Source organism: Antechinus flavipes, chromosome 3 (assembly GCF_016432865.1).
Source record: "Antechinus flavipes isolate AdamAnt ecotype Samford, QLD, Australia chromosome 3, AdamAnt_v2, whole genome shotgun sequence".
NCBI lineage: Eukaryota > Metazoa > Chordata > Mammalia > Dasyuromorphia > Dasyuridae > Antechinus > Antechinus flavipes.
This window is the reverse complement of record NC_067400.1, coordinates 561,699,169-561,711,500: the sequence shown is the minus strand read 5'-3', so window position 1 is coordinate 561,711,500 and position 12,332 is coordinate 561,699,169. Positions and strand designations below refer to the sequence as shown.

The following is a 12,332-nucleotide window of genomic DNA, read 5'->3' as shown; positions in this document are numbered from 1 at the left end:
GGAGATTTAGATAGACAGAGATAACAGAGACAGACAAAGGCTGAGAAAAATACAGAGGCGAGGAGCTTGGGAATTCCATGACAGCAGGGGCTAAGGAGAAACTTCACACGACTATGGCCTTTAAAGATGGAAGGGACCGTAAGAGAGTTCAGTTTCCTTCATAACTCTTCTCTCCCTTCCTTCTTCTTCCTCATCGGCCTGTCCCCCCAAGCACAGGGAGTCACATGTGAGAGCTCCTCAATAAAGGGGCTTGGAACAGAGACAGAGGCTCACAGGGGAGAGGGAGAGACAAGGAGAGAGACAAATGGATTGAGACAGAAGGAGAGACTGACAAACAGAGCTAGGGACAAGAGACACAGGCAGAGACAAAGACAGAGGGAAGGAGAAATGAAGGCAGGAGAAGAGATAGAAGGAAGTAGAGCTTGAGATGGAGAGAGGGAGAGGAAGATTGGAGTAGAAACAAGGCAGAGAGAGAAAAGATAGAGAGACCATGCAGGGACAGGCAGAGAGACAGAGGCAGAGACAGAGATAGAGAGACCACGGAGGGACAGAGAGACAGAGGCAGAGACAGAGATAGAGAGACCATGGAGGGACAGAGAGACAGAGGCAGAGACAGAGAAGAGATAGAGAGACCACGGAGGGACAGGCAGAGAGACAGAGGCAGAGACAGAGATAGAGAGACCATAGAGGGACAGAGAGACAGAGGCAGAGACAGAGAAGAGATAGAGAGACCATGCGGGGACAGAGAGACAGAGGCAGAGACAGAGAAGAGATAGACAGACCACGGAGGGACAGGCAGAGAGACAGAGGCAGAGACAGAGATAGAGAGACCATGGAGGGACAGAGAGACAGAGGCAGAGACAGAGATAGAGAGACCATGGAGGGACAGAGAGACAGAGGCAGAGACAGAGATAGAGAGACCATGGAGGGACAGAGAGACAGAGGCAGAGACAGAGATAGAGAGACCATGGAGGGACAGAGAGATAGAGGCAGAGACAGAGAAGAGATAGAGAGACCATGCGGGGACAGAGAGACAGAGGCAGAGACAGAGAAGAGATAGAGAGACCACGGAGGGACAGGCAGAGAGACAGAGGCAGAGACAGAGATAGAGAGACCACGGAGGACAGGCAGAGAGACAGAGGCAGAGACAGAGAAGAGATAGACAGACCACGGAGGGACAGGCAGAGAGACAGAGGCAGAGACAGAGAAGAGATAGACAGACCACGGAGGGACAGGCAGAGAGACAGAGGCAGAGACAGAGATAGAGAGACCATGGAGGGACAGAGAGACAGAGGCAGAGACAGAGATAGAGAGACCATGGAGGGACAGAGAGACAGAGGCAGAGACAGAGAAGAGATAGACCACGGAGGGACAGGCAGAGAGACAGAGGCAGAGACAGAGAAGAGATAGAGAGACCACGGAAGGACAGGCAGAGAGACAGAGGCAGAGACAGAGAAGAGATAGACAGACCACGGAGGGACAGGCAGAGAGACAGAGGCAGAGACAGAGATAGAGAGACCACGGAGGGACAGGCAGAGAGACAGAGGCAGAGACAGAGAAGAGATAGACAGACCACGGAGGGACAGGCAGAGAGACAGAGGCAGAGACAGAGAAGAGATAGACAGACCACGGAGGGACAGGCAGAGAGACAGAGGCAGAGACAGAGAAGAGATAGACAGACCACGGAGACAGGCAGAGAGACAGAGGCAGAGACAGAGAAGAGATAGACAGACCACGGAGGGACAGGCAGAGAGACAGAGGCAGAGACAGAGATAGAGAGACCACGGAGGGACAGGCAGAGAGACAGAGGCAGAGACAGAGAAGAGATAGACAGACCACGGAGGGACAGGCAGAGAGACAGAGGCAGAGACAGAGAAGAGATAGACAGACCACGGAGGGACAGGCAGAGAGACAGAGGCAGAGACAGAGAAGAGATAGAGAGACCATGCGGGGACAGGCAGAGAGACAGAGGCAGAGACAGAGAAGAGATAGACAGACCACGGAGGGACAGGCAGAGAGACAGAGGCAGAGACAGAGATAGAGAGACCATGGAGGGACAGAGAGACAGAGGCAGAGACAGAGATAGAGAGACCATGGAGGGACAGAGAGACAGAGGCAGAGACAGAGAAGAGATAGACAGACCACGGAGGACAGGCAGAGAGACAGAGGCAGAGACAGAGATAGAGAGACCATGGAGGGACAGAGAGACAGAGGCAGAGACAGAGATAGAGAGACCATGGAGGGACAGAGAGACAGAGGCAGAGACAGAGATAGAGAGACCATGGAGGGACAGAGAGATAGAGGCAGAGACAGAGAAGAGATAGAGAGACCATGGAGGGACAGAGAGACAGAGGCAGAGACAGAGAAGAGATAGAGAGACCACGGAGGGACAGGCAGAGAGACAGAGGCAGAGACAGAGATAGAGAGACCACGGAGGGACAGGCAGAGAGACAGAGGCAGAGACAGAGAAGAGATAGACAGACCACGGAGGGACAGGCAGAGAGACAGAGGCAGAGACAGAGAAGAGATAGACAGACCACGGAGGGACAGGCAGAGAGACAGAGGCAGAGACAGAGATAGAGAGACCATGGAGGGACAGAGAGACAGAGGCAGAGACAGAGATAGAGAGACCATGGAGGGACAGAGAGACAGAGGCAGAGACAGAGAAGAGATAGACCACGGAGGGACAGGCAGAGAGACAGAGGCAGAGACAGAGAAGAGATAGAGAGACCACGAGGGACAGGCAGAGAGACAGAGGCAGAGACAGAGAAGAGATAGACAGACCACGGAGGGACAGGCAGAGAGACAGAGGCAGAGACAGAGATAGAGAGACCACGGAGGGACAGGCAGAGAGACAGAGGCAGAGACAGAGAAGAGATAGACAGACCACGGAGGGACAGGCAGAGAGACAGAGGCAGAGACAGAGAAGAGATAGACAGACCACGGAGGGACAGGCAGAGAGACAGAGGCAGAGACAGAGAAGAGACAGACCACGGAGGGACAGGCAGAGAGACAGAGGCAGAGACAGAGAAGAGATAGACAGACCACGGAGGGACAGGCAGAGAGACAGAGGCAGAGACAGAGATAGAGAGACCACGGAGGGACAGGCAGAGAGACAGAGGCAGAGACAGAGAAGAGATAGACAGACCACGGAGGGACAGGCAGAGAGACAGAGGCAGAGACAGAGAAGAGATAGACAGACCACGAGGGACAGGCAGAGAGACAGAGGCAGAGACAGAGAAGAGATAGAGAGACCATGCGGGGACAGGCAGAGAGACAGAGGCAGAGACAGAGAAGAGATAGACAGACCACGGAGGGACAGGCAGAGAGACAGAGGCAGAGACAGAGATAGAGAGACCATGGAGGGACAGAGAGACAGAGGCAGAGACAGAGATAGAGAGACCATGGAGGGACAGAGAGACAGAGGCAGAGACAGAGAAGAGATAGACAGACCACGGAGACAGGCAGAGAGACAGAGGCAGAGACAGAGAAGAGATAGACAGACCACGGAGGGACAGGCAGAGAGACAGAGGCAGAGACAGAGAAGAGATAGAGAGACCACGGAGGGACAGGCAGAGAGACAGAGGCAGAGACAGAGACGAGATAGACAGACCACGGAGGGACAGGCAGAGAGACAGAGGCAGAGACAGAGATAGAGAGACCATGGAGGGACAGAGAGACAGAGGCAGAGACAGAGATAGAGAGACCATGGAGGGACAGAGAGACAGAGGCAGAGACAGAGAAGAGATAGACCACGGAGGGACAGGCAGAGAGACAGAGGCAGAGACAGAGAAGAGATAGAGAGACCACGGAGGGACAGGCAGAGAGACAGAGGCAGAGACAGAGAAGAGATAGAGAGACCACGGAGGGAAAGGCAGAGAGACAGAGGCAGAGACAAGAGATAGAGAGACCACGGAGGGACAGGCAGAGAGACAGAGGCAGAGACAGAGAAGAGATAGACAGACCACGGAGGGACAGGCAGAGAGACAGAGGCAGAGACAGAGATAGAGAGACCACGGAGGGACAGGCAGAGAGACAGAGGGAGACAGATAAGAGATAGAGAGATCACATAGGGACAGGCAGAGAGACAGAGGCAGAGACAGACAAGAGATAGAGAGAACACATAGGGACAGTCAGAGAGACAGACAAGAGGACAAAGAGCTCAAGTTGGAAGGTCGTCTAAGCCCAGGGTTTTCCCAGGGCTGGTCAGGAAGAGTTAAGATCTGGCATTTTTATGGCTCCTTGTGATTCCATAGACCAGCAGTGGTTTCAGTGATCCCCAGTCCAAGCAAGACCCCATTTCCTGCCCTAACCCCAGTAGGGTTTACTGAGTAAACAGCTGAGGAGCTGGAAATGCCCATTCTGGCTCCTGGGTCACAGTGTTCAGCAGCCGTCCCCAATGCCCGGTCAGCATGGCTGTGGGCCGGGGCACAAGCCCCTGCTTTGGTGCCCAGAAGGGCTTTGAGGCACACACACCCTTCAAGGGCCGGGAGCTCCGGGCATCTTACCAAAGTAAGCTCAGTAAGTGGAGGAACCCTCTTGTACAACCTCTGGGAGAGGGAGTGGAGGGGCACCTACATCCTAGTCTTTACAGCAAACAGGACATAGGGCCTAATGTCTGGAAGGATTAGTCCCCAAGGGCATCTTCTACACGGACCTCCGGGGGAAGTCCTCTGTCCACTCTCTCCCTGCCAGCCCCCGTAGCGGACGTTTAGGGGGCTGGGAGTATGAACTGACAAAGGAGTGCAGGCCCCTCTGTGGTAGGTCCCTAGATTGAAGGGGACTGGGGCTGGGTAGGGGCCAGGCTGCCAGGAATGTGGGGCCTAAATGGGAACATCAATACCCACATTGTTACCACCTCCACCCCCACTGCTGCCCTCCAGGATTTCCCATTTCACATTCCTGGCATGGGGCCCCCTAGCAAGAAGCTTACCCTGGTTCTGGGGGGGTTACCCCCAAGCTTGAGGGTCCAAACAAACCGAGGGATGGGAGTGGAGATTCCCTCTCACTCATTCTGGGCTACCTTCCTCAAGGCTAGCCAGACAGACCTCTAGGATTTCAATGCTCTCCCAGTCCAAGACAAGACAAGCCATAGACAAGAAGGGAATACTGAAAGAAGTGAGGTTTGTGCCAGGGACTAAGCACAATCAAACTAATACAATTCTCAATTAAAGATGCACTCCTGACCATTCTGTTCCTGGATTCTTACAACCATAATTAATTTCTAATGATTTACCTCAGTTTCTCCTTTTGCTTTTGAAGTTCCTAACATCTTTTTGTTTATTTTTGTTCTTTTTTTTTTTGAAGTCCCTATCTTAGTTCTTATTATATGTGACAAGTAACAGTTTGGTATAGAAATGAGAGGGCTGGTTTTATAGTCAGGAATTAAGTAAACAAGCAACACAAATTTATTAGGCATCTTCTATGTGCTAAAGACACATAGACCAAAAAAAAAAAAATCTCCCTAAACTAGTCCTGCTTGCAAAGAGCTCACATACTGTGGAGGAAGATATTTCAAAATTAAGTATATATAGAATAAATATACACAGTATAAATGTAGGGGTCAGGAAAGTAAAACCAAGGTTCTTAACCTTGTATGGGGGGAAAACAACTTTCTTTTGACTAATCTCTGAAATTTAGCATTCTCTTCCATTATGAAACTTCAGCAGTATTAAATATGCAATATTATTTATAAAGGATTGACACCTACTAGGGACTTGATAAATACTTGTTGCTGTACCATTCTCATCACTCATATGAGGTAACTACAACTTTGTCACAAATTGAAATCACAGATATTTTCATATCACATTATAGTTGTTGCAGATATTTCTGAGATATTTCTTATAGTCATCTCTACCTTAACATTACTGTAGCAAAAACAAAAACAAATGTCTGTAGTTAATTGAATCTGCCATTAATTTTTACATGACAATTTTCCTATTTTTTGCAGGTTTAATTTCTTTTAAGTTTCATTGATTCATTTTGTTTTTTGCCTCACATAAACTCAGACTACTACCATTTCATGAGACATCTCTTGTAACAAGGTAAAACTAATAGGATGTTGGTTTTGTCTGAAAACACATTAGCCCCCTTCCACTTCTGTAAAAACAAAAACAAAAACAAAAACAAAACCCAGCAATCTGTTCTTCCCTTTGCCCATCCTCTTAAAAATATTCTTGTAATAAATATGTATAGTCAAGCAAAATAAATTCCTTCAATGTCCTTATACAATAATATTAATATCTTTGTTTGCACCCAAAATCTATCATCTCTCTGAAATGAATAATGTTTCATCATTACTCCTATGAAATTGTGGATAGTCATTGCATTGATCAGAGTTCTTACAACTTTCAAAGTTATTTGCTTTTGTGGGGTTGTTATTGTAGAAACTGTTTACTCATTTCATTCCTCATCAGTTTATAAAAGGCATCAGAATTGTTCGTTTTTATGATGTTGCTGAAATGATAATGTTTTAAAATGATGCTATTCCTGGGCTGGTTTTGCTTACTTCATTCTGCATCAGTTCATTCAAACCTTTCCATTTGTTTCTGAAGACATCTCTTCTCTCATTTTTTAATGGCACAATAGTAATTCATCATATTCATATACAACAACCTAGTCATTCCCCGCTTCAGGGGATGTCATTGATGGCTATCCCCCAAGTTTCTGAGTTCTTTGTTAGTACAACATTTCTTTGTTCATCTTTCTTTGATCTCTTTTAGATGCAGGCTTAACATTGGTATAACTGGGCACATGCCATTCACTGCCTTCTTGTATGTAATTCCAAATTGCTTTCCAGAGAAGTTACTCCCATTCACAGGTCCAACAATAATGTATCAGTGGGCTTGTTTTCTCAGTCCTTCTAAAATTTATAATTTTCCTTTTTTTTTTTTTTGGTCATCTTTGCCATTCTAATGGATATGAGGCAGAATCTCAGAAGTGATTTAATTTATATCTCTCTAATTAGCAATGATTTGGAGTATTTTTTTTTGTATGTCTAGAGTTTCCCTGGATTTCTTCTCTTGAGAACTGTCTATTCACATCCTTAGACTATTAAACAAATGAGGAATGGTTTTTATACAACAGAATTAATTCTTTCTATATCTTGGAAAGTGGATCATTTTGAGAGAAACTTGCTATATAGATAAGCCTGTATTTCAAATCATTAGTTTCCTTTAGAATCCTTTGTATTTTTATTTTATTCACTTTAACACATTATTCAGATAAGGGGGTCCACAAGCATCACCAGGCTGTCTGTCAAAGAGGTCCATAGATTAAGAACGTCTGATATAACTGGTGGTACTTATGCTGCTTTTTTGATGAAGAGATAAGGAGGAGAGAGCATTCCAGGCATGAAGGACAGCTGATGCAAAAGCTTGGAGATGGCAAAGAAAAGAAAAAAAAAAAAAAAAAAAGCCAGTTTGGCTGGACCATAGAGTGTGGGAAGGAAATAAATCATGGCTAGAAAGGTAGGGTGGGGTCAGGTTGCCTGGAGCTTTAAAAGCTAAATAAAGGAATTTCTATTCTGTTCTAGAGGGAATAGGAAGCCACAGGAATTTCTTGAATAAGAGAATGAAAATGGTCCTATCTACATGTAAGGAAAATACCAAAAATTGGTATCTGTATGGAGGCTATGGGTAAGTAGCAAAGTGATTTGAGGCAATTAAGAGGCTCCCAATTAAGAGGCTATTACAGTGCTCCAGGCAAAAGAGAATGAGGGTTTGAATTCAAGGGGTGGCTGTGTGAGTAGTGAGAAAGGGACATAATTGACAGATGTTGAGGAGGTAGGAAAGCAAGATTTGGCTGCTGATTGGCTATGAGGGTGAGGGACAGTGAGGAGTCCAGTATAATGCCTAAGTTACAAGCCTGGCAGAATAAAAGATGGTGATGTTATTTGATAGAAACAGAGAAGTTTGGTAGAGGCAGTGGTTTAGGGTGGGACGGGGCCTCAGTAACAGTTGGGGTGTGGGGACAAAGGCAGACAATTCTCTTTCTCCCAGGTGAGGGGATTTTGACTCATACCCTCCTCAGTCCCACAGCTGGAAAAACAGTTCATCCTCTCTTTTCCCAAACAATCCTCATCCCCAAGTGCCATTCCCCCAACAGACTGTCCAGTGCCAGGTCTGGCTTCCTCCAGGATCGGAGTTGTTATTTCAGTGGAATCTCCTAGCCCAGGCTCTGGCAAGTCTGGAAAGTGGAGGCAGGGTTAGCTTCTGCTAGTGGGGAGAGGGTTGGGGTGAGAAGAGAGGAAATGAGGACAGGTTACAAACCTTTGTTAGAATGCTTTGCTCCTGGAAATCTGGAGAAAAGACAAGTGGAAGAATAAGCCTTCCCCATTCCCTTCCCTCCCTGAGGTCTGGTCATCTCATTCCCATTGGATTCTCAGGTTGGCGGCCTCTCTTGCTCACTGGAGTCAGGCTAGGGGACATCTGTGTTCTGTTCTGCTCCTCCCCATTCCACATCCATTTAAGAGCCAGGAAAAAAAGGCAGTGAAGAGGGATTTTGTTTCCTAAAACTAAGAATCTAAGAGACTTGAGTATCTGGAGGAAGTAGCTAGAGTAAGATTGGGCTGGTGCTGAACAGGTAAGGTCAAGAGTGCCCGATTGAGTCCCAATTAGCCCTGACTATCTGGGAAGCCAGAGTGAAGGAAGAGTGTGCTGGAGAGCATCCCCTGTCAGAGAGAATCTGGGGTGAGGATGGGAGTGGTGAGTGCTGAGAATGAGACTTAGTTAGGGTTGACCCCCAAGGAAAGGTATGATTCCCTAACCCTGGGAATTCCAGAGTTTGCTTACTAAGCTTTTCATTGATCTATCATCCCCTTCACCGGCTCCTCATTCCTCTCAGTGAGCTCCCATCCCTTTTGTGCAGCCCTCTGAGCTCTCAACCCCTTCATCGCGTCCTTGTCCCTCTCACTGAATTCCTCATCTCTGTCACTGAGCCTACATCCCTACTCACTGGGCTACCCCATCTCTGTCATTAAGCCCTCACACCCTCACCAAATATTTATTTTCTGCATTAAGCTCCCCTCCCATCCCTGAGCCCTAGATAGAAGAAACCCAATTTAGAGACAGGGTGTGTATATGTTAAGGAGAACAAGAGAAGGAGTGAAAATGGAAGGAAAACTGATGGGGGTGGGGTAGGGGAGAAAGATGAGGAGACAGAGCCCAGATTGAAGGAAGGAGTTTAAAGGAGAAACTGTGTGTAATTTGGCCAGCAGACAGCAAAGTGGGAGGGCCAGCCAGGCTAGGGTGGAGGGAAAAGGGGAGGTGCTGACAAGGGGTGGGGGGTGTCTGGGGACCCAACTGGATTAAGGAGGCCCTAGACCAGCAGATCAAATCACACTTGCCAAGGTGGGAGGTTTGGGGGTTTTGAGCTTTGATATGTACCAATCCCACCCTAAAAAAGGAAGGACTGCTAAGCAGGACAGGAGTAGGGATGAGCTGGGATGAGGAAATGAATCAGCCCATTCTTCAGATCAGGAGATGGAGGTTTGCACTCGGTCTCTATCTTTAAACCTTTATTTGAGAACTTGTAAAGTCCAGGAGGGCTCGGCCAGACAGAAAGGGGGGTGGGACTAAGAAAACATTTCTGCTGTGGATCCTGGCCCCATGCCTGGATGAGGTCTCTGGGGGCAGATCTGCGCCCCCGCACCCCTAGTAGCTGAGCACTTCAGGAGTGGTGCCGAAGGCCTTCCCAGCACTGCCCCCTGGCCCCACCGAGCTCACAAGTGGTTTTGGCCCGGAATGAAGCCAGGGGAAGGGGGTCTGTGCTAAGAATAGGCCCCCAGTTTTTGAGCCAGCCCATCACTAAGAGATCCAAGACAGTTACTTCCCCTCCCTCCCAACTCCCCCAATCCCTTCCAGTCTTGAGCCAACTCAGCCTAGCCCGGCCAGTCCGGCTGGAGCTTCACCTTGGCTCTCAGCTTTATTGCCCATAAATAACTGGCTAGGCCTCTTCCCATCAACATTTATTAGGACCATAAACCAGGTGCTCTCCAGCCTCTGTTGGGGGCTGGGGGGTTCCCTCATTCTTCTTCTTGCTCTCGGGGCTCGCTGTCTCATTCAAGTCCAAGTTCTCTTCCTCTATCTCCAAACAGAGGCTCCCGGAGCCAGAGAGGGTGTTTACAACCCATCAAGGAATGGCACCGACTCCCTGAAGCCTTCCTGGGTTGATCCGAAGAAAACTGATCATCTCTTCTTAACTCATGCCGTCTAGATCTGGAATTCTCCTCCCCGCCCGTGCCCAGCCACTCTCTCACATCTCAGTCCTTCGCTCTCCTCACTTCGTTCTCTGTTGTCCAAATGCACCAACCCCTAAGCTCTCCAGAATGGAGTCACTCCACAGATCAATCAAGACTGGGGAACAGAAAGAGAGGTGCCACCGGAAAGCCAGAACCAGGCACTGGATTCCCAGTGCTCTTTAATAAACATCCACCGGGAAAGAGCATCTGCACCCAGACAGAGAACTGTGGGGACTGAGTGGGGATCACAACATTGTATTTTCACTTATTTTGTTGTTGTTGTTTGCCTGCATTTTGTTTTCTTTCTCATTTTTTCTCCTTTTGATCTGATTTTTCTCATGCAGTGTGATAATTGTGGAAATCTGTATTGAAGAATTGCACATGTTTAACCTATGTTGGAGTACTTGCCATCTAGGGGAGGGGTGAGGGAAAGTGAGGGGAAAAAACTTGGAACACAGGGCTTTGCAAGAATCAATGTTGAAAACTATGCATGTGTTTTGAAAATAAAAAACTTTAGGGGAAGCTAGATGGTGCAGTGGATAGATTGCTGGCCCTGACAGGAGGACCTGAGTTCAAATGTGACCTCAGACATTTAACACTTCCTGGCTAGGTGACCCTGGGCAAGTCACTTAACCCCAATTGTCTCAGCAAAATAAATAAATAAAAATAAAAAGCTTTAGAAAAATAAAATAAATGTTCACTGGATGAATGAATGAAGGGGTTCATGTTTCAGGACTGAGTGGTTTCCTGCTTCTCCCTCTTCTCTTTCCTCCTGCCTTCCCCCCCTTTTCCCTCCCCTTGGTTACTCTGCTTCCCATTCCATGACCATTCTGCTCCTCCCTACCAATACCTGGATTCACTCCTCTCCCCTTCCCTTCCTCTCCAAAGTTTCCTCAATTTCCAAAGACCCATGGGAATCCTACTTTGCCAACTCCAGCCTTCCTGGCTCTCTTGGCAACCTAAAACATCATAACTGAAAGGAAGCTTAGTGATGGCTACATCCAATCCTATCTTCTTACAAGGTGGGAGACTGAGGCTAAGAAAGGGGAAGGGGCTTGCTTTAGGTCACACAGCTCAACTCTATGATGCCTTCCTTCCCTTTCCCCAGCATCCTATCAGAAGCTTTGTTCTTCCAAACTCCAACCTTTAATTATTTTGATCAAAATCTGCCTTAACTCATTCTTGAGTTTCTGTAAAAAGCTAGAGAAAATCATGAATCTGTGCTAACTGATCAATTAGATCAACTAGAAATAGAAATCAAATAGAAACTAGAAATCTCGACTAGGTCCTCACTTCTTCTAGTCAGTCCTTTCAAACCGACCTACTTGGCCAAAATTTTCTCTCTCCTCAAAACTCCCATGGCTCTTTCTTCCTTTTACTTCTCAGTGATGAATCTTGTCTCATATTTCACAGAAAAAAATTAAGCCCCCCCCCCCGCCAAGAGTTCCCTCTCTCCCCTCCTTCTCTTATATCTTTCAAATGCCTTCCCCCACTATCTCCTAGTCCCAAGTCTGACTTGAAGAGGGGGGGCCCTTTTCCTTGTCTTACAAGACAAACCCTTTTATATGCACAAGTGACCCCATCCCAGCCCATCTCCTCCAAGAGATTGCTCTTTTGTCCACAGTCTCATTTATCTCCAAACTCTCCCTGTCTGTTAACTGGATAGCTACAGCCTACAAAAAATTCCACATCTCCTCCATCTTCAAAAACCTTCTCCTGATCAACTACCTATGATTCTCTCTCTCTCCTCCCTTTTACAGCTACACTCCTTGAGAAGATTGTCATCTACAATAGATACTTTCATTTCCTTTTCTCTCATTCTTTCCTTAATTCTCTACAATTTGACATCATTCAATCAAAATAGCTCTCTCCAAAGTTACCGATGACCTCAGAATTAACAAATCTAATGGTCTTTTCTACAGCCTCATTCTTCTTGTCCTCTCTGCAGCCTTTGACACTGTATATAAACCCCACTTTCTTAATACTCTCTTCTCTCTAGGTTTTCATGCTGATATCTCCTCAATTTTTTTTGCTGGATCTTCATCTATTTCATATCAGATATCCTGGAGGGTCCCCCTAAGGTCTATTC

The 12,332-nt window shown here is 47.3% G+C and overlaps 1 long non-coding RNA gene across 1 annotated transcript; it reads left to right on the top strand.

The window, feature by feature from the left end:
- The first annotated feature begins 7,487 nt into the window (after positions 1-7,487).
- On the top strand, positions 7,488-10,937 carry LOC127558138 (uncharacterized). The gene is made up of 2 exons (XR_007952720.1): positions 7,488-7,640; positions 10,100-10,937. It is a non-coding gene; the product is annotated as an uncharacterized LOC127558138 (long non-coding RNA).
- The last annotated feature ends 1,395 nt before the right edge of the window (positions 10,938-12,332 follow it).